Consider the following 26828-nt stretch of genomic DNA (forward strand, 5'->3'; position numbering starts at 1 on the left):
AGTTAATGACTGAGTTGCAAGGGAATCAGCCTACATCGTTTCAAGGGCATTTTCCTGCTGAATAGCTTTACTTGTTGCTTTTTACTTCTATTTTGACCTTGACACACCCAGGGTACCTTTGGTACTCACGGGCTGTCCACAGGTGAGGAGAAGGGATGATGTGGGTCACTCATGGGATGTCACTTAAAATCTGCGATTTCTTGGGAATGCCCCCACCTCATTTGTGAAGGTTAGTAGAGCCCTGTTTTAGGGTCATGCAGGCTGCTGTTCTGTGGTCTTGAGCCCCTTGACTGGTTACTTTTCCATACAAGTTCCAGTGTACACAGCCCCTCGGGCTTCAGTATGTCTGCGGGGAGCACCATGTAATAAGAAGCCCTAACAATCCCCTCCGTATGCTGCTCCAGAGAGAATCCAAGCTGAGGCATCACATTTGCGACTTGTGTCAGGGGAATTTTGAATAGAATAGGCCCATCATCCTAACGTATTTTAAAAGCTTAAAAATCGTGATATTTAATTCTGCTCCTATAAAAGGACACATTTTCAACCCACAACTTTTCTCTGGAATCTGTCCACCCCTCTCTGGGCATGGCAAGGCAGTGAAGGAGGCACTTCCGTGTGTCTCTGACCCGTCTCTTACCGTGGAAATCTCACATCAACCAGCCCTTCCTCGCACCTAGTCAGATTGCCATGGCCTGCAAAAATAGGAGGCTTTGTTCCCTTCATTTTAACAGAAAAGTGCAGATTGACTGAAAAACAACATTTGGCCTCATGTTGCGCCTCTCGCTTTCCTTATCAAGGCTTCTTAGTGGCTCCTTCCGTGCCCTGGACCTGTGATGAGGCCCTCAGATGCACTATCCTGTTTGTTCCTACAGCAACCCTGTGAGGCCGGGTATGGGGGCTCACGCTTGTCATCCCAGCGCTGTGGGATGCCAAAAGGGGATGATTGCTTGAGCACAGGAGCTTGAAATCAGCCTGGGCAACATACTGAGACTCCATCTCTACAAAAAATACAAACAATTAGCTGGGCATGGTGGTGCATGCCAGTAGACCCAGCTACTCAGGAGGCTGAGGCAGGAGGATCATTTGAGCCTGTGAGGTCGAGGCTGTGGTGAGCCGTGATCACACCACTGCACTCCAGCCTGGGAGATGGAGTGAGAAGTTGTCTCTAAATAAATAAATAAAACAACCTCATGATTTAGGATTCACTGGTACCATTTCATCCCACAGACGAGGTCCCAAGGCTGGTAATGGTAAGTCAGTGGCCAAAGTTCAGAAAACCTGAGCTGACCCATGACCTGGCCTCAGATTTTCTGGGCCCCAGCCAGGTCTGCTGCTCCTCCTCTCCCTCTGCACGGGCCCAGTGTGCCACACACTGGCTAAACAAAGAGCCCAGCACCCTATAGAGAACTCCAAACCCAGTCTACACCCTTGGGGCCCTAGACTGTGCCACCTTCCGGAACCCACGCAGGTTTGTATTTCTGATAAGCCAGGCACCTTGCAACAGAATCAGGAGTCACTGTGGCCTCTCAGACCACAAGGAAGTTTAGAAAGAAAGTTTGCTGCAAAACTTGTATCGGCTTTACCGACACTCAGGAAAGTGTGGGAACATGCTGGGCAGGGCTGTGATTCTCCTCCAAAGAGCAAACCTTCTTAAAGATGTTACAAATCCTGAGACTAGTGTCTTTTCTTTCCCCAGTCGACTCATCCAATCCTGGAACTATCGACACCGTCTTTATATCACCTCTTCAAAATTTCATTTTCAATCTGAACCTCTCGGATCGGCACATCCAACGGAAGCCTGGAAGCTCCTCTCAGATGCCTCCCAGTGCCTTTCACCTGACATGACTAACTCAAAGCTCTCGACCTCTCGCCTTGGACCTACTTCAGGTGTCTCCACTCTGATACTTCCAGGCACTGCCATCGCCATGGAAGCCTGGTGGTTATCCTGGAAACTGCCCTCACCCTCTGTCCTGGGTTGAATAGGGCCCCTCAAAACGTACGTTCCCCTAGAACCTCAGAACACGATCTTATTTGGAAATTGGGTCTTTGTAGATACGATGAGGATCAGGCCCTAAATTCAAGGACTGGTGTCCTCGTAAGAAGAGGAGAGGACATCCTGATCCACACGAGGAAGAACCATGGGACCATGGCAGCAAAGCACAGAGGGACGCAGCCACCAGCCAGGAGCATCGGCAGCCACGGGGACCTGTGAGAGAGGTGGGGAAAGGAGAAATCTCTGAGAGGCCTTGGAAGGAGCCAGCCCTGCCCACAACTTGACTTTGGACTTCTGGCCTCTGGAACTATAGGAAATCAGACTGTCCTTTCTCCATTGCCCCAGCCACCATCCAAGCCTCCATGAATCTTGCCAGGATCTGTCCCACAGCTTGCCAGCGGATTCCCCACATTTATTCTTGCCTCCACCCAATCTGATCGCTGTAGAGCAGTGTGTTCTTGGGAAAACACAAATCGGATGACACAGATCCCTCATTTGAATAATTCTGTAATAATTTACTTTTACACTAAAATCCAAGATCCTCAGCATGGCCCCCAAGGCTCTGCTCTCTCTGGCCCCTGCCTGCCTCTCGGCCTCATCTTACCACCCCCGCTTTGCTTCTCCTTTGTGAAGTTACAACCACACTGACCTTCTTTCCATTTCCACACGGAGCCGGACTTCATCCTGCCTTAGAGTCTTTGTTTCCACTCTTCCCTCTGATGGAGACATTTGTCTCATTTCTCATCAGAGTGATCTCCCCACCCTTCAAGTCTGGGATAATTATCACTCCGTCACGGAGTTACTTTACCTCTTACATAGGTAAAAATGACAATCTCTGTTACACTTTCTTAGTCCTCTGTCCTATTTTTAATAGTTTCTCAAAATTATGATGATATATTTATCTCTACAATTGTTTGGCTGGTGTCTCTATCCTCTACCATGCTGTACAACGCAAGATGGTGAAGGCTTCAGCATTGTGTGTCCAGTACACAACACAGTGCCTAGAACGTACATAGTCACTGGTACAAAAATGTTTGTTGAATGCACATTGGTTGAAAACTTGAGTCTTCTCTGAATTCCACACTTCTTCCTTAACAATGTAACTCCTATCACAAGCAATAAAGGGGAAATGTTTGCTACTTCTTTTCAGAACCTTAATCTGTTTCTCATATCTCAAGTCTGTGCCAACCAGATCTTCCACTTTCAGCTACAAGGTTGTGCATGGAGTCCCTAGGTTTTGTGCAGTTTACACCCTGGGTCTGGGCAAGGAGGACCCACCAGTGATGGTATCATTGGCCCCACCCATGCCAGACATTTGAGCTCTTCCTCTTCATCTCTGCAAGTCATTGTGGTTAGAAAATCTCAAGTTGCCTAAATCAAACCTGGGAGACAGTGTTTCTCAAAGTGCCAGAAGAGACAAGTCAGAACATGTAGAAGTGGTTTTCTAAGCAATTAACTGCAATCAAATTGCCATTGCCATTATGTAAATACTGGACACCAGCCTATGACTTTATTTATTTTTTTTTTTTTCTGAGACAGAGTCTTGCCCTGTCACCCAGTCTGGAGTGCAGTGGCGCAATCTCAGTTCACTACAACCTCTACTTCCTGGGTTCAAGCAATTCTCCTGTCTCAGCCTCCTGAGTAGCTGGGACTACAGGCACCCACCACCATGCCCAGCTAATTTTTGTATTTTTAGTAGAGGGGGGTTTCATCATGTTGGTCAGGCTGGTCTTGAACTCCTCACCACATGATATGCCCGCCTTGTGCTCCCAAAGTGCTGAGATTACAGGTGTGAGCCACTACACCCGGCCAGCCTATTGCATTTTTTTAATATTTAAATTTTAAGATTATTGATTTGGATATTTTACAAGTGGCAAAGGAGAGGCATTTTATAGTTTTCTGCCACTGAGCACCAATGAGCACCACATGATGACTTCAAAGTCCTTGTAATTAACACTCCTAATACAATTACACACCTAGTATAACCACTAAGCTGTGCCAGCCTATATTCATTTATTCAACTAATATTTATTACCTACTCTAAACCAGGTATGTAACTGCAGTGGGATAAGAGGCAACTTACCTCATCTCATTGAGCCTATTTTCTAGAGAAGGGAAGGCATGAAAAAAATCAGAAAAGTCATTTTGAAAAGGTGATAATTGACCTGAGGCCTGAAGTCACCAGGAAGTGTGGGAGGCTGGCATGCCTGAGGAGCACTGAGGAAGCAGGAGAGTCATGGGATGGAGGTCAGGGAAGTGGCTGGGACCATATCATTAGGGGCCCTTGTGCTCTGCTAAGAACTCTGGATTTTTAACACGAGTGCAAAGCAAGCAATTGAAAGGAATGGTGTGACCTGACTGCCATGGTTAGAGGACTTCTTGTGCTCAAGCACAAAGAACAGACTATAAGGAGCAGCTGTGATCCAGGGAACCAGATACCAAGATATTGCCTGAGCCAGGTCAGATGATGCACTAGAGGAGGATCAGCAGAGATGATGAGAAGTGATTTGAGTTTCATTCTTTCAACATATGTGTGATCACTGATTTAAAGTCTGTGATAAGTCCAACATCTGGGCACCCTCAGGGATATTTTCTAGTGGTTGCTTTTTTTTCCTACATATGGGCCACACTTTCCTGTTTCTTTGTGCATCCCATAGTATTTCTCTGAAAACTGGACATTTTAGATCATAGAATGAGGCAACTCTGGAGCTCTGATCTTGTCCCCTCCCCTGGGTTTTTTACTGTGGCTGTTTTGTGTTTTGTTTTGAATACCATAAAGTCTGCATTCCCTGTTATATGGGGCTACTGAAGTGTCTGCTTGGTTAGCTTAGCATTCAGCTAATGACTGGTCAGAGTTTTCCTGAGATGTCTTAGCCAGCAAGTCTTCCAGGAGCCCTTTAACACCATTGTGTGTGTCAAGCATATCTTCAGTGCCCAGGCCGTTCCCACGTCTCCCTTCGCCTTTACTTCCTGCTTGTGCAGGGCCTCAAGGTCAGCCAAAGGTGAGTGGCTGGGGACTCCTTCGGGTCTGTCCTGAGCCTGGCTATAGCCCTGCATGTGCAAAAAGCCTGAAGATTTTCCAAAAGAAAAGCACAGCTCTTCAAAGTCCTCTATGGACATCTTGATCCCCAGAATTTTTTTTAGTGCAGCTCATTATTTTTAACGAATGCTCTGGAGATGGGACTTTTCTCACGGAGCTCTGAGTCAGGTCAAATAACAGCAATGCCCTGTGAATAGGGCTTTTCCCAGGGAGCTGTGAGATGGATCCAGTGGGGACAATGCCTCAGGGATGAACCTTTTTGAGGTGCTCCAAATCCTCTCTGCCCTGCCCAGTAGCTGTGAGGCTGTTGGATTTTGTGATTGCTATGATTTTGAGATTCCTGGTTTTCAAGGATACTGTAGGACTGAGGACAGAAAGAAGGGAGTAGGCCAAGTTAAAAACATAGCTCTGCTGTTCTTATCAATGTTCAGTCATTTTCATGAGTAAATGTTTTCAAGTTGTTGTAAACCTTGGGTCAATTTCCATAGTTCTGGATGTTGTTGAAAAAAGGCTAGTGTTGGTAATTTTGCCTGTATTGTCATTGCTTTTATGGAGAAGTGGATTTATGGAAGTCCTCTCTCCACCATTCTGAAGGTCCCTCCTCCAGGAAGTGATTAGATTGTAAAGATATATTTTGAAGCAGGGTCCATAGGATTTCTCAAAGATTTGGATGTGAAGAACAAGAGAAAGAAATGAACTGAGGGTAATTTTGAGGCTTGGGCCCTAAAAATTAGAAAAATTTAATTCCTGTTTATTGAGATGGGTAAAAATGGGAGGAAAGCAAATTTATTCAGGATGACCAGATATTTAGCTTTGAACACATTAAATTTGAAGTTAAAATTAAGCATTGAGGTGCACAGGCCAAGTAGGCCACTGGACAGACAAATCTGGACTAGAAGGACTAAAATATATCGCCTAAAAATGATAGTTACAGCAAGAGAATACAGGCCTACGTAAGAGGAATACATGTAAATAGAGATCCCACAACAAAGCCCTGAGGTGTTCCTACATCCATGGGCAGGAAAATGAGGAGCATTCAGTAGAGGGAAGTAAAAAATAAGTGAGGTAGAAAGAGAACCAGGAGGAAGTGATGTCTCAGAAGTCAAGTGAAAAAATTGGTACCAAAAGAAGGATGTCATCAACCACATCAAAGCAGCCAGCAGTTGAGCAAAAGCAAGTTCAGCAACCAACCGCTGGATTTACCAACACAGAGGCCAGGAAGCACCTTTAAAAGAGCATCCCCAATGGAGCAGCGGGGTCAAATCTGTAAATGGATTCAAGGGAGACATGTTGGGGAGGCCATGGGGACCGTGAGTGCAGAGAGCTTTTCTGGTTGTTCTTTCAAGGGAAGCAGAGAAATGAGGTCCCATCATCATGGTCCTGCCGGGTGAGGTAGTCAAAGCAGACCCTGGGCCCCGCTGCCCACGCAGAGTGTGAGGGTTTTACTCAGGAAGCCTTGGAGAATCATGCAGGGCTTGATTTTCACTTGTGCCCCAATCAAAAAGTGACTCTTCCACATATGGGAATAACATATAACATGGCTACTCCCTTATTTTGGCAGCAAATGTGTTAGTCTGTTTTGCATTGCTATAAAGGGTTATCCAAGATTGGGTAATTTACAAAGAAAAGAGGTTTATTTGGATCACGGTTCTATAGCTGTACAGGCATGGCACCAGTGTTTGTTCAGTTTCTGGTGAGGCCTCAGGAAGCTTTTACTCATGGTGGAAGGTAAAAAGGGAACAGGTAGGTCATATGGCAAGAGAGGGAGCAAGAGAGATGGCAGACTTTTTCAAACAACCAGCTCTTGTGTGAACTAATAGAGTGAGAACTCACTCATCACCGTGGGGAGGGCAACAAGCCATTTGTGATGCAGACAACTCCCACCAGGCCCCACCTTTAACACTGGAGATCACATTTCAACATGAGGTTTGAAGGAGACAAACATCCAAACTATATCACCAAGCATCTGTGCAGCACAGCTCTTCAGTTAGAAAGAAGGATAGGCAAATGCAAATAATTAATAAATCCTGTAGACAGGGCATTAGTCTATGGAAGGATAAAAGCCTTCATGGAAACCAATTGCCATCACCTATATCTACAGTGATCTTCAGGTGATTTGTGTGATTGGAGACATAAAATAATCAGAAACCATAATTAGGGCTCTGATAGAAGAGGGCTGCAATACCAGAGAAAGTTTTTCAGTACAAGCCTAGTGAGAGACAAGGAAGAGGGGTAGCTTTCAGCAATTCTTGCAAATCCCCCATGAAGCTTTTGGGGTTTGGGGCAGGTTTTGTCTGCATTTATTTGTCTGTATGAATTCATATATTAGGGTAGGGGGGTTCCAGTTGCTTAGTGAAGAAGAACTGAAATTTATGTCAGATCTCAAGGTTCCTTTTTTAGAGTTGCATGCATTTGTGATGACGTTCATAAATCATAATACAAAGATAGTCCACGTTAGAGAAATATGCACAGTCCCTGCCCCCAAATACTGTGGTCATCCAAAAACACTGTGAAGCTGTAACACCTTCTCCCAACTATTAGGCCCCATGATTTCAGTTAATTCCTGGCTCCTAGATTATGCAAAGCAGGGATGTGGGCACCCTGAGGACATTGTCTTACTACCTTTTTTCCATCTGGATATGCCACATGTTAGAATACCTCACGGTTCCCTCTCTGTATCAATCATCCTGAAAGCAAATCGCTAAGCCTCTTGCAATTTACCACTCCCAAAATGTGTTTGATATAATGAACCTTATATTTTTTACCTGAAATATTCTTAAAGATGTTTTCATTTATCTCATCTCTGAAAATTGCATATCTCTTGCCATGCTGTGAAAGTTTCAGGCTGTCTTTCCTCCTCTCTGCCATCAACAGACAGAACGGAAGCCGGTAACAACTGATGCACTACCCTCGGTTTTTAACTCCCCAAACACACCTCATTTACTGCCCAATCAAACTCAGTAGTTGCAGCAGTTAGCCAGGCAGGCCTTACCCTGGAGTTTAAAATTCCCTTCCCACAATATATATAGTTAGTCTTAATAAATAAATGACTTGGACCATGCATTATATATCACTCAAATCCACAAGGACACAAATTATGTATAATACATCGGCTGTGTAATTTATTTATTAAGCAAAACGTGAATTTTCCATGCTTGTGTTTGGAGGCACAGTTTGTCACATGCAGCTAAATGATGTATTCTTATTAGTCCCACTCAATTACGAAGTCATCCCTCTGTGCACGGTGTATTTGTTAATGATAGTGCCACAACGCTGCGTCTACAATACCTGTGATTTTAGTGATTCATAACTGCTCACTAAAACTGTGAAAATGATCAATTGACTGCTGTTGATTAAATGCCGCCAACAGTATGTTTCATATGTGTTTGTCACAGTTAGGAGTTAAAGAAACAGCATTGCTCAAAATCATTTAAATATCTAATTAAGCCAAGCCCTCACTAGATATAAAGAACTCATCAGGATACGAAAAATAAAAAAAAGAAAGCTCGGTGGGAGAGGAGGAAAGAAATACCATCTGTAGACCCTCACCAACGTAGCCTCATTGATGATAAAGAGACCATCATAATAACCATGTGGAAGGGGCAATGCCCAAATTTTAAAAAGCGTGGGAGTTAGTTCCTTCTGCTCACCAGCACAGCTGCTGGGCTATCTGATGACTGGCCCTCAGCTCTGGGATTAGTCTTGGGCAGCAGTGGATTTCAATCACTTATCTGGAAGCCCTGAGTGATGGCCTTTGAAATTGGAGCAAATTCACAGAGGCTTGGAAGGAGGGAGATGCGGAGGCAAGAAAAGGGGAAGGAATATTTTCAAGCAGTTCCAAATCACATCCCTTGGCTTCCACTGCAGTGAAAGGGTTTGTTAATACTTCCACATAACAAATGACAGCAGAAAGGAAAATATCATTTCAAACAAAGATTAATTATCTTTATGGCTTTAGATAATTTTTTTCTCCCCTTAGATTAATGCATGTAGAGGTCTTATTGGTAATATTCAAAGCAGTACAGAACAAACCCAAGCCCAGAGAATGCTCTGTGCCGGCACCTTGGCTCCTAATTTAGGCTGCTGGAGTGAGTATTCAGGGTAATACAAATAGATACCCGGTGAGGCTTGGTAATCTTATTAAGACCAGCCAGGAGGTGTTTATTTTCTTTTTTTGCAATTTTGAAATCAATTGAGAAATGTAAGTGGAAAGTGCATGAATTCTTTCGGAAATCAATCTTCTTAAATTAGACCATGTCTCCAGAATGTTTGGAGCAGAGTAATAACAACAAAAGTGGACTATTCTTAATTTTAAAATTTTGTTTGTGCCTAACACACTTTTAAATTTTCCCCTTATAAAGATGAAACTTAGAGCAATGTCCCCATAGCTTTAAAATTGTTTTAAAATTAAGGTGGAACATTGATTATTAACAGCCCAGATCTATAACTGACCATGAAGAAAGAACCATGTCTTACATTGTCTTTGCAAAAGCCAATTTCACTTTTAAAGCTTAAAACTCAAGAGAGGGTGGTATGCTGAAGTCTTAGATCTTTTGAATGGCTCATAAGAACAGTCATGGTATGAACTTTTATAGGCAAGGCAGAGGTCATTTTCAAATTCTACTAAGAACTCAAACCCTAACACATATGTATCAATTTAAACATACTTAGTCTTGAAAGTTGGATGATTTCCTTTATGTCAAATATCCCTAGGGTACATTTAATGACATTTAAAGATTTTATTCTCACATCTGAAAGCAATTCCACAGTGTCCTGACAACTGACATCTTAGGGACCCGTTGAACCCTTACTAGCTGCGTGGATGCCTTGTATGGCAGTCACAGAGAGTCATTCCCTCATCTATAAGGGGTTTGTTTCGTTTCCTTTTGTTTCTACTGCATCAAGTACAGTTTTTCATTTATTTCCTGACAGAACAAACTGACTTGATATGCAAGTTTGTACAGTGATGGCCAGAGGGAACCCAGATTCAGAATCCCTTCTTCTCAGGTTCACTGTCGTGGGTGTGGAAAGATCCTATGTCCTCACTTGTGTTCTTAATTAACTGCAAAATGTTGGGCAAATAACTCACTCTCTGCATCTTAGATTCCACACTTCAAAAATGACAAATATTAAGATTGGTGACAGGTTGTTTCCATCCTTATCTAACCTTTAGATTTGACTCTCCCTCCTTCCCTGGTAGCACCAAGACCTCTGGTTTGCACGTGGCTCAGCATCTATCAGGCAGGTCCTGGGTGCAGCCCAGGCCTTCAGCACTCCCAGTGTGTCAGCCCATGCTGGGGCACATGTAGGTGGCACCCCAAGGAAGCATCACGTGGGAATCTTCACCTACCAGATAACATAAACCAAATGGGACCTAGTGTCCATTTCACATCTGCATGTTCTCTCCCATGCCCTTTGCAGATTAAAAGGCCTCATCATTTTGCATAGCCCTGTAGCAGGTGCCCTCTGATTACTCCTTCTCAGGGGTCTTTGTGTAACCACCAAACCCCGGCATTTACAGGGATGTTATTATGACCAAGAGTAAAACAGACGTGGTATGTTGAAGTCATCATAGAGAAGGGACTAGAGAAACACCAAGGTTCACAGGGGCTGACATTCTTTCTCAGCCTCCTTGTGAGTTAGATCAAGACCTTGCCATATAGGCATGTTCTAGAAACTTCTGCTCCTTCATCAGTGATGGCATGAACCACTCTCCTTCTTAAGCCTCTTGCTTTCTTTGTCAAATTTGTACAAAAACTTTTTAATGTAAAATAGCTTAAGAAGAAACAAACCTGACTTATATGAAAGGAAAACCCCAAAAGCCCAAAATGATGGCATACAAGAGTGCTGCCATTTTCCACAAATCAAGTTGTTCAGGAGCCCTCCTGTGAGACAATCACACAGCAAAATGGAAATGGGAAATTTCCACAGGAGTTGTTCAGCTGTAAAGAGTAAACCTGTGAACAGTCTTTTTACCACCAGTGGTAGCTATACGATTAGAAGGATCTGTTTTATTGAGCAGCCGTGCAGATGAGCAGACATCATGCTCCTAGAATTATGCGCTGATTTTTCCAATAGTAATAATAATCAAAGTCCTTTGGAATAGTCCTTTTGTTAGTCCTGCACTGACGTCTTCAGCTATAATGAGGGTTGCAACAGAGGGGCAGAACTTCCCTCCTGAGGGTCCTCAGCACTCTGTCTGACAGGGCTTCAATGCCACCTCTGATGTTTCATGGATAGGGTGGAGACCAAAGCCCAGGTTCTGGATGGCGGCACCCTGGGCAATGCTGGTCTAGGCATGTGACCTGCCCACATTGGAGCCAGCTCCCTCCCTCCGCACAGTGGAGCTGACCACACCACCTGCAGCTGGGACCGGAAACAGCTATACACTGAGAAAGGACCCCTGGGCAGAATGCCTTTTTTTTACTTCCAAGATTGGAAATTAAGCAATTTCTGTTGGTTTGTTTTCAAATGTCTATTTGAAAGTACAAATATTTCTGGGAATATTAGCCTGCATTGGTGGTCATGTTTCACTTAGGATGATTTAGTTTAGAACAGAATGTTCTCCATAATAACCAGCTGATATGGTTTGGCTGTGTCCCCACCCAAATCTCATCTTGAATTGTAGCTCCCACCATTCCCATGTGTTGTGGGAGGGACCTGGTGGGAGATAACTGAATCATGGGGGCGGTTTCCCCCATACTGTTCTCATGGTAGTGGATAATTCTCACGAGATCTGATGGTTTTTTAAGAGGTTTCCCCTTTTGCTTGGCTCTCATTCTTTCTTGTCTGCTGCCATGTAAGACGTGCCTTTCACCTTCTGCCATGATTCTGAGGTCTCCCCAGCCACATGGAACTGTTGGGTCCATTAAACCTCTTTTTCTTTATATATTACCCAGTATCAGGTATGTTTTCTCAGCAGTGTGAAAATGGACTAATACACCAACTGAGATCTTTGTAACTGGAGAAAGAGAAAATGTTTGGAAGTATGAGGGGCAAGACACGGTCATCTTGAGGGATGGGGCTCATTCTAGGGAGGGGACAGAGTGAAGTGGGCAACTGTGCTCGATTCAAAGTATCCTATAGACAGAGTTCTACTTATTACCTATAAAGAGGTATAGTATCACTATTTAATAATTTTAAAAGGCAAAAGAAAAATAGAAAAACGTTGAGATAGAAAAAAATCTATCACAGTCAGAGGCAGAGGTAACACCAAATTTCAGACCTTCTTATTTGAAGGACAATGGATTTTAATAATAAGTAGAGACCTACAACCATGTAACTGTACATGTGCTAGGTCTTTTACAATTGTCAATAATGGTATCCTCCAATATCTTGTCAACTTTATGCTAACAGTAATGTACATGATACACAATGCTCTGCATTTAAAAAAAATGAGAAACAAAACTCATAGCTGGACTATGAGACCAAGCAATGTGAGCAGCTGGAAAACATCCCATCCATTTAAATAGGCGAAGGACGGGGGAGGCACCTTGGAAAAGCTATCACGATTCTTCTTTATTGCTGGGCAAAATAACACAGCATTCTGCATCTGAAATGTAAGAAAGCGAAGAAAGATAGCAGAGATTAAAAGGAAGCAGATCTAGGCATAAGGACAGAACCCTTCTGAGTAAGCACCAGCCAATGTAATAAGATTGTTTTTCACTTCTTTGTGAGTTAATCTTTGAAGATATGGTGTTTGTAGGGCCCTTGGAGGTCAACTGGACTGATGGTACAAATATTTTCCAGATGAAGCAATACAGTCCAGGATGTATAATGGGGTCAATGAAACTCAGAATTAAAGGGAGACTGTGTAAGAAAATCTGAGTTATATGATCACTGCCAATATAACTTGCGTGTTTTCTTCTTATGAGGATTTATCATACCACATATAACCGAGTGAGGAATAATAGAAATATTAAAATTATGATAAAGAGAAACAATAAGAGAATGTTTTAAATTCAAGGAGTAAGAAAGAAGAATAAGAAGGGGAAGAATGAGGGAAAAGAGAAAGAAAAGAAAAAAGAAGCATTTTTAACAGGTTGCTTGTACAACCATCAGCGGGCTAGATGGGATATGGCTTGGGGTGAAGAAAAGGGGCAGAGACCAAGAAAAAGTGATGCGATTCTGAGGATGAGGACGAGAAGACAACCTTGGGTTTGAAACATGCCAGGCAGAAAGTTCTGAAAAATTAACTGAAAGCCAGGGAAGTCCTTGGCAGAGAGGCATTTAGGAACAACTGCATATCCCAGCTTTCCTTCCAAGGCCCAGCGACATCTGCTCAGTGTGGAAACAAAACTGCTGGTGGTCAAATAAGCAAGGACACGAGTTCACTAATTCGAGGAGCAGAAGATCATTTTTAAAGGGCATTTAGAGTTGGAAGTGCCTCACGACGTGTCAGGCCTGCAGGCGTTTTTAGACTGAGAGTGCAAAGGAGAGCCTACTCCCTGATCTCTGGACCCAAAGCAAAGGTATCTTGAAGCTCTTGTGTTATTGAGTAGAGTTCAAAGAACATGAAACAGCCATCCTACAGAAAAGGTTCCTCGAGGACCGTGGTGTCGAGAAGAGATCAGAGGATCAGATCCCCATTAGGGAATCAAAGGGTAAAGAGGAAGGATCCAGGAAGAAGGGTAATAACTTTAGACTTCCACGAGAAAGACTAGAATATTAAGGTGCTAATGGCATACAGCCAGCAAACAAGACTGCAAATAACTGAATGGAGGGAGAATCATCAGGGTGATATTTACAGTGAGAGAGAGAAGGAAGCTAGTGAACCAGTAAAAAATTAGATAGTAATGAGAGGGGAGACTTCGACTGGAAGGAGCCTTCAAGGGAGATACCTTCCCTGGAAACTGAAGTTTTCTATATATGGTAACCCTGGGAAAGCCTAGGAGTTTGTAGTGGGATCCAGCAGGAATGAAGGAAGGACTAGAAGTGAAAAACAGCAAGACAGCTTCTTCTAATAAATCAGCCTAGCCCATAAGCTTGATTGGCAACAGAAACCAAGATTCCCGTTCTCACTCCTAACTATTTTTGGCGAGGTTGACTCTTGTTTGCTCTGAATGGCCAGCTGAGAATCCAGTCCACCTCATTTCAAAGTATACTCCACTGCTTCTGCCATTTCTGCATGGATGATGCCAGAATTGAAAGTTCTCTTCCAGAGTCTTTCAGCTTCTGCTCTCTGGAGGTACTCTCTCATAATCCTATCATCTGTACATGTGGAGAAGGCTAAAGGAAACTAAATGTGTTACAAGAAAAGAGAAATGCAAAATAATGACTGCTCTGGTGCACTCTTGGCTTAGTGGCTGTAGCTCCTGCTCTCTGGAAAATGTTTAGTAGCCTAGAAAAACATCCTAGGTCCCTAAGACAGCTGCAAAGCAGGAAGTCTGGCAGAGCCAGTCTAGAAAATGGTGCCTTGGGTGCGGTCTTACCTGTCACCTACAGTGCAGCTGAGTCCTCTCTAATGGTATTCAAGCTCCAGGAAGATTTTTTAAAAGTTCTTGCATCCCAACATCCCCACACAGCATTCATAGACCCTTTAATATTTGGAAAGAGGAATGGCAAAACGCCTCACTTCCTTCTTAGGTGAGTGGAGGGAGATGGCAGATGGAGGAAGAGGTCCTTGTTGGCACTGGCCAGGGACACCTGACAAGGTGATAGCCAGGAAACTGTGCAGTGGAGCAGGCAGTGCTCTGGCCAGTGTGGTCTGCAGGGCCAATGTGGAAGAAGGGAGTTAAAGCTCAATGGATGAAGATATTAGCCCTGAACATGCTGACGCTCCCCCAAGACCTTTACAGGAATAACCAACTGAAGATGGCAGTGGCTGCCTTCCTTGTAGCCTCTACGCAAGGGTCAAATGGAGAGAGAGCTAGAAAGCCACCTTGGAAACAGGTTAGCGCAATGCAGCTGGGTGTGTGAGCATGACAGTGATGACCCCGACCACCAACACAAAAGGCATCAGAATGGATCCCTTCTCACCTTGCACAGTTGTCCAAAATGTGTACTGAACAAATCCAGCACTCTGATGCCCCTCGTCAGCCGACAGGGACCTGCTGTGGTTCTCTCCATCAATGTGTGCCCACTTCTCTGGTGGTGATTTTGGTGATTTCAGTGCTTATAAGACTGAGGAATTATTACAAAACTAATCAACATCAACATTTCTTTTAACCCCTTTTTAAGAAAGGGGTTAAAACATTAGGTCACCAGGCCAGTAGGGAATGTTAGAAAGACAGCCAGCTTCCCAGACAGTGTTAGACTAAGTGCCAGGTGCACCTCAGGCCAGGACCATCAGGGACGAGAACTGGTCTTAACATATCCTAGAAGAGGCATTCTGTTGGGGGCTTCCGAAGATGAGCTAAGTGCCCAAAAAGACTCTTAAACTGTGACTTGATTTAACACGCTACAATGTCAGACTGTATCACAGCAGCAAATATATACTACATACAATTTTACTATGCACACCTACGCAAAACATTCTCATACAGCAAAAGGCATTAACATTACAAATATCACCATATCATAGAACGGAAGAGGTAAAACCTGCAACAGAAGACTTGGAGATTTAAAGAACTTAACTGATACATCAATGTGTTTTGTTGCCATCATCACCATCACTAGAGAAAAAGAACGTCAGTAGCCATGCTAATATTTAGCTGACATTTACTGTGTTTTGGTGAGGGAGGGTGCTAAATCCTTTACATGTGTATCTAATTTAATCCTCAGAATGACCCTACAAACAGAAAAACTGAGATCTACAGAAGTTTATGGAAAAGTGCCCATGATCACGCTGCTGATATGTGGCAAACCTGAGGTATTCACCGAGGTCTGTCTGACAAATTCACCGAGGTCTGTCTGAGGTATCCATGGAGGTCTGTCTGAGGAATTCGCCAAGGTCTGTCTGAGGTATCCATGGAGGTCTGTCTGAGATATTCATCGAGGTTTGTCTGAGATATTCATCGAGGTCTGTCTGAGGAATTCGCCGAGGTCTGTCTAAGGTATCCATGGAGGTCTGTCTGACAAATTCACCGAGGTCTGCCTGAGGTATCCATGGAGGTCTGTCTGAGATATTCATCGAGGTTTGTCTGAGATATTCATCGAGGTCTGTCTGAGGAATTCGCTGAGGTCTGTCTGAGGTATCCATGGAGGTCTGTCTGACAAATTCACCGAGGTCTGTCTGAGTATCCATGGAGGTCTGTCTGACAAATTCACCGAGGTCTGTCTGAGGTATTCATCGAGGTCTGTCTGAGGAATTCGCCGAGGTCTGACTCCAGTGCCCAAGCTTCCAGTCACGGTTTTACATTGCCTCATGCTCAAACGATTGCTTTGTTAAAACAAAATCTATGCAAAGTCATCTGTGAAACCAGGTCTTGTTTGGAATCGTAAACCTGATTATGTCTTCTTATCCTCTCCCCATCCAGCTATAGATATCAGGTTTTATAGAAGCAGAATCAGGGTGTGGTTGCAGAAAAAACAAGAACAGCGAAAGACGCGTGTGGCATCAAGTCTCCATCTTGCAGGAACTGGCAGCGATGGTCCAAGCCAGCGCCTCTCCAGGTGGCCTCCTCCTCCAATGTGAGGGAAGGACTCACCAGGGGCTTCCCTGCCAGCAGGGCTCAGAGATGTCGCTGTTATTTAACTCAGAACCCATCACCAGAGCCTGAGATGCAGCGTTGTGTGCAGGGCAGATGGGCAGCTTTCAGGGAAGACCTGAGCGCTTCACCTTCAAGGACTGGTGCTGACCCTGGAGCACGCAGGGTGCGGCCTGGAGCTGCGTCCCGTGTTGCTCACCTCAACGTGTTTTAATGCTGTTTCTTCCCTCCCATTTGATAATCCGCCTCTTCAACCAATGACCTTCGATATTTGAGTGGTAACAGAAACGGAGCCACTGTGGCAATAAATTGCTTATAAGCTTGGACAGAAACATCTGCTGACCGAGTTAGAGCCTTGACTTTCCCCACTTCAGGGAGGGGAGATTCCACTTCCCATACAATGGCCAGTTGCCACTCTCAGCACAAACCTGGGAGACTTATTTACGAGACCATTATTTGTTTTTCCTGCATATTCTGCAAAATGGCTCAACATAAACCGAGTGTGCTGCACCCAGTGGAGTTTTAAGAAAGAAAAGCCCCAGTCTGGATGCCGGGGGCAGTCCTCCAACAGGCCCCGGTGGCAAGGGGCCCACCCTGCCCCTTCCCACGAGGGTGGTCCTGTTGCAGAACCAGCTACAGGTCCTGCCTTGTTTATTTTCTCCTTCTTGCACTGCTCCTTGCCTTTGAAGAAGGGACTAAAAAGAAAGGAGAAAAGAAGAAGCCGCAGTGGCAACGAGAAGCGCTTCCCCGCGCCTGGGGCGCCGCGGTGGCCCGTCCTCCCGTGTCCTCCGCGTCCTTCCCAGGCCCGGAGTCACGCATCACTCATCTTGTCACATTGAACTCCGGATGCTCCTGCCCTAGAGAATGCTCTGACTCCGGCAATTTTTCTTCATTCTCACTAACAATTTGGTAATGAAATATTGATTTTTAGTTAGATTCATATTGATGCTATTAGGTTTGCATTGATAAATCATGCTGGCCTCCTGTCTGGAAGGCTAGAGAGTGCCACACTGAGCCCTAGAGATTACAATCAACTCATTGATGTGTTAATTTGATGGATTTTTTCGTTCTCTTAGAAGGAGTGGGAGGGTAAAGGAAGATTTTTCAGTGCGGCGTTGTAAAGTTTTCACAGTGGAATCAGGGACAGTAATTGCAGGCTTTGCGGGATACATTCGCCTCTGAAGAATCCTTGGGCTGATTTAACCAGGATGTTAAAAGCAGGACAGGTGTGGGGCTGGAGGGGGAGTGTGGGGGGATGTGGGTGAGGGCTGGGAGGACATGACACACCTTGTAAACACTGCTCCAGATCCCACACGGGGAGTGGAAATCTCGCGGTTAAATCCTAATTAAGCCATTTACAGGAGTCATGAAGTATTTCCCATCTCCAGGACAGCTTTGCGCGTGAAGACTGCCCCGTGCCAGGCAGGTGTGCCCTGGGCTCCGCCGCCGCCCTCCGCCCTTGCTGGGGACACTGGTGCGGTTCTGGGGGCATCTCCCTCTGCTTTCTCCTTTGCAAAGTGCCCCTTAGGAAGTCGATGTCCTCTGCATCTGCAGCCTACTTTAAATGGCCTCTAGATTTGATTTATGTTTCTGTGCAAATGTGATGCCTGTCATTAGGGGATAACACTTGCCCACGCCCAAGGACCATATTGTAATTCCCTTCAGAGGCCCAGCATTGGTGGCGGGGGGAGGATGCTGCAAGCAGCCCAGGAAAGAAGGGGCTTTCAAAATGGTTAGGTAGGAATGCATTTGGCTTGGTTTGTTGCTGTTTTTTTTAAGCAAACCTATTACATGACCAAGCATGTGTGCTTCACCTCTGCGAGCTTTACATCACCTTTCTTCTGATGAGCACAAAATGACAACTTTACAGAACCAAGTCCATTCCATTAAATTCATCTGTGAGAGTGTGTGCGTGTTTGTGTGCGTGTGTGTGTACGCATGTGTAAAACTGCAAGGCCTGCTTTCTAAAATAGATGCAACACACAGACACACACGTGCGCACACACACGCACACGCACGCACACCACACACACGCACATGCACGCACACACACGTGCACACACGTACACACACGCACACACGTGCATGTGCACACACACGCATGCGCAGACATGCACACACGTGCACACACATACACACACGCACACACACCTGCACACACACGCACACACACACGCATGCCATGTGTGCTGAAGGGTGCCTCTAGTGGAGGGTAATGGGATGAGGAAGGGATGTTTGCATCAGCTTCTTTCCTCTTCGCAATTTGAAGAGCTCGGAATGACCAGCCAGCCACACTGATGGGCCACATCTTAGCACACAAGCTGCCTGAGTGGCAACCCGGTCTCTGGAGCCTGCTAGCAGGTACTCCCGGATGGTGGCACAGAGGGGAGCCTGTCATTAAAGCACAGGGGACGGAGCTCCTACAGAGGGAAGGTCATCGTTCACCTCTTGGCCACCCTCGTAGGAGTTAGTGCTGTCCCTTCTCAAGGTTGAAACATTCTATATACGTTGTGTGTCTGGCTGTCTGTTCCTGCAGGGGGAGGGTGGGAAGAGAGAAAGAGGTGACTGATTGTAGCCTCCTCGTTATCACTCCAAAGATATTTTTGGCAGCAGTCAGTAAGGCTTGGGAAAGCAAGAACTTCATATAATACAAAACTTTTCAAGAGCACATAAGAAATCACCATGATAAGCTTCCTAACTGTGGTCATTTACTCCCAAGCTCTCAAGGGCTCACACTGCCAACGCCCTCCTTCCTTTCTGAAAATTCATCCATGTCACCCCTGGAAGGAACCAACTCCCTCTGGGACAATTCCTGTGCCCAGGCCCCATGATGCCAGGTTCAAAACTTTGATTCCAGCCCCCAGTTTGAGTATGGAGAAGGGAAATGAAGTCTCATATGTGGAAAGCATTTGGTCCACTCTAAAACCCTAGGTAAGCTGGAAGCTGTGTCCTAATCAGGGTAACCCAGACGCTGGGGAGGTGGAAACCTTTCTGAAGCACAAGCTCCAGCAGAACACACAGTGTTCTGTACCAGGCAGTTGGACATCACGTCACAGGCCGAGCCCTATAGGATTCAGCAGCTTACATCTCAGGTGGACCACAGGGCACATTTACCCCAGGGAGGACCCTGAGTCACCCATGCTCAGGATAGTACTTGGACTGTGGCTGTGGGCATCCGGGCAAAGGGGCCACTTCCCATCAAGTAATTTTCCATCTAGGTTGCAGCCCTTCCCAGTTTCAACAGATCTCCCCTTGAATCTATGAGTAGCTCTCCTTAGACATTGGCCCCACCTTCACAACTACAACTCAGGCCTACTCCAATCCCAGCCAGTCCAGCCCCACATGGTGGCCCAGGAAAGTAGGGCTCACCATGTAGGCTCTGCCACTCAGGTCTGCTGACTTCCAGCTGCCCAAGTCCAGCTGACTTGAAACCATAGAGGTCCCAGCAAGGAATGTCATTCAGGTTAATCTCCATGAACCTCACAGTCAAAGAGAACTCTCTCGTCAACCTTATGAAAGGCTCCTTCATTGACTTTTTTGTCACATCTTAACAGTGATGCTAAACACACACACACACACACACACACACACATACACACAGACATAACTCTGACTTCAAAATTTAGGATCACTGGGGAGATGCACCATCTACATCAATAACCTCAACTCAGTCTGCCCTCCCCCAGGTGAGTACACCCAGGAACTGCAGCTGCATACCTGCGCTCCTCCAGTCTCTCTCTGTCCCCTACCTGCTCTTTGTGTTGAAACTGAACTTGCCTGTTAAGAGACCATCTGCTGGACCCCCACCCAGGAGTCTTCCCCAGCCCTCTCAGGAGGGTTATCCCCATCTGCCTGGGCCCTGCACAATCAGTGCAGTGCTTGCTGCAATTCCGTAGAGCTGCAGGGATGTCTCATGTGACATCTCCACCCCTGGACTTCCAGTGTCTCAGAGTGGGAAGCATGAGGGACCCACTCCACATCCCCAGGGCTCAGCACACTGCAGGGCCTAATCGTGCTGGCTGAGTTGACGAGTGATCCAAAGTGTGGTGCCTCTTCAAAGTGGAGAGGCGACCATACCCAGAGAGGCGGTCTGAGATCTACATAACAGACAGGCTCCAGGACTGGGTTGCAGAATGAGACAAAGGCAGGTGGGGCAAGCAGACGGGCCGCAGAGCCCATGTCCAGGGAGGAAGATGCATACTGTGTTTTGGGACCGTCAGTCCCCGTGGGGCTGGAGCACAGGAACCCAGGGGAAGAAAGCGTGACTGAAAATGTGGCCTGCTGGTGTGTGGTGGCGGGCCACCCGTGGCAGAGCTGAAGTGTGGGTGAAACGCAATAGCAGTGGGAAATTAGTGGAGGGCTTGGAGTAGAAGTTGTTTGCTTAGAATTTTGCTTTAAGAACAACTAACTTAGTATTGGTTGTAAATGGATTTAAGTGCAGAGGAGAGAAAAAAGACAGGCAGACTATTGAAAGACGACAGGGTCTTCCCGACAAGAAACATTGAAGGCCTGAGTTTTTAAAAATTAAGTTAAATTAGAAATCGAGGCTTTCACACGTATTTCTTATTTCCCCTTCCTCATAGCCTGGGATAAAGCGTTCCATAATCCTTATTGAGACTTTGTCGTTTCTGTCCTTCTTATGAGTGTACAGATTTGCAAGAACCCAATCTAAGAGAGAAGAGCTTCCGGGAAGACATATGCAAAACCATGTTCGGGAAGGAAAGAGAAGCGTGTTTTAAATTTACCAGAGGCGTTTCCTGCTTAGAAGAAGGTGGTAATGATTTTCTATTCACCATGGATTTCCTTCCCTTTCCCTTCTGTCCTCTGCTGAGCCAATGCAGGAGTGGAGAGGGAAGGTATTTTCTATTTAGAAGGTATTTCCCATCTAGAAATGACCCAACTTGGAGGTCTCCGATGCACTCATAAAGCAAATGTTCACTCAGAAACTGACATCCTGTGTACACACAGGTGCCCACAAAGTCAGTGATCTTACTTAAAATGTCCATGTTCATCACACCACATTCAAAACACTCTCTGTTTTGACTTAGTAACTGAAAGCTGAAAGTGTCCTTCCTTTCATTTATACTAATGATCTTTGGTGTGATCAGGAGCACAAACAGAATGTGTCAGCCGGGACTCCAAGCCCTTCAATACACAGGATGAGTCTGATAAAAGCGTTGTCAGCACTTTCCGACCACTATTCAATTATTTCATATTTTGGTTTAGAGAAAATAACACACCCATATCTATGGAGAAAAAGACAACATGTGTAGTTTAAGGCTGTATGTGTTATAACAGACATCTTAAACACACACCATCATTTTTAAAAGAAATCCCCAGCCAAATTTTAAGTCAATTTAACTTCTCGTGTGTCTAATTGAATCTGACTTTGAAGTTATGAAATCTCCAGATTCTGCCTAGGAGCTTCACAAGTACTAATAAACTAGCTCCACGCTTCTCCCAGAACATTGACAAGCAGAAAACATTCCAATAAAAGAAGCAGAGAAGAGAAAATAACCCAACATGAATTCATACTTCTCACATTGGTTAATCCCTTTCCCTCTCTAAAGACACTACCTTTTAAAGGGAGGCAGACAACACCATCAACTCCATATAGCCCACATACTAGTCAGTAAACATTGTGTACCCAGAGGCATAAAATAGGGGTGCCGTGGAAGGGTCTCTAAACACCATGCTCCTTGATCCGGTGAAAGCATGGTTTCCTCATTCCTACCAGAGTTAGACACACACCGGAACTCAAACATTGAAGTCCTACATTGCTTGTCTCTGAAGGCATTGCACGATACAGAAGCCAAAGCTGAACGAATTTTTTTTGATACTGGAATCAGTTGAAAAGAAAAACATTATGTCACTTACTTAAAAAATATCTAAATTCCCTTGGATAACAACTCTAAGCATAAGACCACCATGTCTTCAGGAAATACCTTCTCTCTCCACTCCTGCGTTGGCTCAGCAGAGGACGGAAGGGAAAGGGAAGGAAATCCATGGTGAATAGAAAATCATTACCACCTTCTTTAAAGCAGGAAATGCCTCTGGTAAATTTAAAACACACTTCTCTTTCCTCCCTGAACACAGATTTGTATATGCCTTCCCAGGAGCTCTTCTCTCTTAGACTGGGTTCTTCCAAATTCAGACTCTCAGACAGGACTTAGGATCCCAGGAAGCAAGGGAGGGAGGAGAGGAGTGAGTGGGGAAGGGAAAGGCAGCCAGTGGCACATGAACAAGAAGGTGACCCCTCCCGGGGCCCCTCTGAGTTGACCATGGAGGGAAGTCCTACACACTTGGGCTGGTATCTAATAACTGCCACCCCCGGGTTGAGGGCTGCTCCTGGAGCCTTACTCCTTTGTATTTCCAACCTCTCCATGCTAGGCCAGGGAACACCCTAGAGGAGAGATCCCGTGCAGTGGGTGGGGTCTGGTTGTGGGTACTCCAGGGGCGGCCAGGTGGAGGGGAGCAGGCACACAGCATCTGCAGTTCCCACTTCCCTGGCAAATGGACTCCCCATCCCTGCTCAGCTGTCCAGGGAATCACCCTTCACACTCTTCCCTCAGTGAGTCCCTACACCCAGCGTGTCACCAGCTTCTGTCTTCAGGCTGCTTCTCCTGTTCCATCACCATTGCAGACCCAAAGCATCTCCTCGTCTGTATCACAATAATTTCCTCCTCTCTGTTTTCCAAACCTCACACCTTCCCTTTCCCCATCACGTTTATACCATGGGTGCATCTTTCTTAAACATGTTTCATGTCTGTCTTCTCAAAAGTACACACCCAAATCCACTGCCTTTAAGACGCTCCGGGAGTTGGTTCCACACCAGCAGCAAGCTTTCCCCCACTCCTCCCCACTCAGCACCCACGTTCACCAGGCCAGGCGCCTCCTGCAAAGCCCAGACACACATGGATGTCTTGGCTCATTCTCGGCCCCACTGTGGGAAGTGTGACTCTGCTCTTTCTTCTTCTGTATGATCTTTCTTCTTCCGTATGGCCTGGTGTAAATTAACTGGAGAAACTCAGATGCAGAGAATTGTATCTGCAAAATGGGCAAGCTCTGCAATGTGACAAAAGCACTGAAACAAGGTTCTATGCAAACAATGCAGAGTTACCCAAAGGGCTCTGGAAGCCCTGGTCCCTTCTCTGAACTTGGCCACCCCACAGCCACAGAAATAGCCTTTTCCTCTCAACTTGGAAAAGTCCCGCCAATCCTATTCCTCCAAGAAGCCGCTCCTCCCTCACAGTAAACGAAGCTCGCGCTGACCTCGGACTTCTCCAAGTTCTTGTTTTACTCAGGGTCCTCAGGGTCAGTAAGGCATTTAACTTTCCTTTTGCAGTTTTTGTAGGCTTGTTCTTTGTTCATCAACTCACTCCCCATAGAGCCTGTGTCTGGTACGTGGTGTGCCTCCCCCCAGACCCCAGTGGAGCGCCCTATGGAGGGGCCTCAGTCAAACTGGGCTGAGGGGCTGATCCAAGTGGGTCTGCTCTTATATTGCTTTTTGGCTTTGTTTCTTTAAAGGGCCTGAGAAGTGTGTGCTAACCTCTAATAACCTTCTGAAGTTACAGAACTGGGGCTTATCCTAATATTCCTGTGACTGGGGAAGTCTATAATGGTAACAGCTACTTATTGGCTCACTGCTCTTTTTCAAATTATAGGGAAATCATTTTCTAAGAAGCTTTAGACAGAAACAAGACAAAAAAAATCCATTCTGCTAGGTGGACTGTGCACTTTGATACCACAATTCAGCACCCAAAAGTAGACGTGTAAGAGATGTTGATGTCTGCAGGTCTTGGCGGAGGATGTCAGGAGATAAATCATGAGCAAACAGAAGCTTCCTTGGAACTCTGTTGGATCAGCAGTTCATAGAGAGGGGGTTGCCCAGGGCTTCTACTGACTCTCCATAGACACCACATGAAGACCAACCTCAGAGAGGGGCTGCCCGTGTCGGACCTAACAGGAGAAGAGCTAGGGAGGTAGAGGCAAGTGCAGAGTCCTCCTCTGCACCACATGTGTGAGGCTGAAGACTGGAAGTTGCACTGATTCTCTTGTGAACTGACCCTCATGGTTTAGGACCCAAATGGCAACCCAGGGCCTATGGACCAAGCACGGTCAGCCATGTTTTGTTTCATCTTTTAGTTCAAATATGTAGACATTGTTCAAACATTGCTAGATTTCTTATAAATACTCATACTTGACTTCTCTGAAAAGCTTGGCAGAGGGTAGGGCTTGGAAACGCACTCTGGAGCCAGACGGCCTGGGGTGAAATCCCAGGGCAACCAAACCCTACATGTGTAATTTCAGGTGACTTCCTCAGGCTGCCTATGTTTGCCTTACAGACAGCATGAAGACCATAAAAATACTTACCTTACAGTGTTGCTATGTCCAGCAGATGAATTCATTGAATAAAGGATGTAGGACAGGGCCTAGGACATAAAAAGCCTCATCTATGTGTGAGCTATGATTTATTTTTTATTTTCTGACAAGGTAGAGCAACTTTCCTACTTGGGAAACATTTTTAGAGCCCCAGATTCTGCCTCCTTTAGATGAATCGTGTTCTTTCCTCCCCAACACGGTGTCTACCACTCCTGCCATACCCAGCCAGGGCCACCTACCAGCGTTTTTCTCCCAGCCATTGTAGGCCATGGAATACACTACCCCAAACATTAGAGGTGAGGCTGAAGGTGGCATCATACAATGTGACTCTGGTGGGAATATCACACCAGGTATTGGTCAGCAACCCAGTGGGTAAAAGAACAAGGTGTGGTGGGGCGGTGACATGAGCTAGTGCAGACACAGGCAGGGAGGAGGCAGAGCCTGGCGGAGAGAGAGGCGGGCGGTAGCAGAGGCCAGGGAGAAAGGCAACCCAACCCTTTGCGGTGTCATCCCAGGCCAGGTAGACAAGGCAGCAGGTGGTGGAAATGTAAGTAGCCAAGCCAGTTCAGAGATCTGAGAATCAGGAAGAGGAGGCACCAAGAGAGAAGGGCCAGCCCACGGGCAGCCCGGCACCAGGAAATGGCGCACACGGCCCACAACTCAGCTCCAAAGACAGGTAGGAGTAAATCACCAGAAGAAGGTCAAGCCCCAGTGTTTTGACCACTGATCACAGAGCAGGGACAGCCTGCCATCCCCCTGGTTTTATGGTCCCTCCTCCTGGGATAAGCTGGCCAAGAGCAAAGGCCAGAGGAGGCCACCACCCCGATACAGGCTGTGCGCTGGGGCCGCAGACTCAGGACTAAGGTTTATAAAGATTTATAAAAGCGTGCCTACCTAGCAGACACCACACAGATTAATTCAGGCATCTAAGCGATTTCTTAATCAGCCACAAACAATTCCCAGGTCTGAAGCACTTATTTCTTCTGAAACACAGAAACAATTTCAACCAATGCATTTTTTTTTTTTTCTAAATGGAACAATGAGCAAATACAATTGCTATTCAAGTCCTGGGGCAAAATAGTGGTTACCAAAATAATCGACCCTACTTAGAGCACATAAGAAAGTCATAGAAATTGCAGGCGATTTTGTGTTCAGTGGAAAAGTAGGTTTCCTATTCCCCCTGACTTTTGGTTTCACCCACACTCTATGAAGTTTCTAACTAGGTGAAGGAGGATAAAGTCTCTCCAATAAAACTTTTCTAATTGAAAATCATTACCAAACTGCTTTCTTCTAAGACAAACGGGCTCCTGTGCTAGGATCTCCTGCCCCTTCTTCAATCACGTCTTTCTGCAGCGTCGCTGGCAGGGCCAGGTCAAAGGAGAACAACAATGGTGGATTTGACTTCAAGGACCCACTTACAATTCCCTCTCTGACAAAAATAACTTCTTTCATGGGGAATTTGAGAATTTGAAAATTGGTGAGCCTTCTCTGTGGGAGACCAGCACAAAGCGAGGGCATCTCATGAAGGCCCTTTCTTCTAAGGGCTGTAAAACCCAAGAAACACCTTTGGATGTTTCTGCCCCCACCTTAGCGCTGTTCTTTAGGCAATCACAAGGAAAGGGCTTTGTCCCTGAGAACAAGGCACCTCTCCTTCCGTATCTATTGTATTTGGCCCCTGCACGCACCTGTCAAGATGTTGACAATATTTCCAGTGAGGCATTTTCCTAATGCATTCCCTCCCCTGGAGGGAACCCTCTCCTTGACATCTGTGACAGCCCCATGGGTGGATCATGTTGTGAAACAGGGCCTTCAACGTGAAGCTTGC

This window comes from Rhinopithecus bieti, unplaced genomic scaffold, assembly GCF_001698545.2.
Source record: "Rhinopithecus bieti isolate Rb0 unplaced genomic scaffold, ASM169854v2 scaffold_84002, whole genome shotgun sequence".
NCBI lineage: Eukaryota > Metazoa > Chordata > Mammalia > Primates > Cercopithecidae > Rhinopithecus > Rhinopithecus bieti.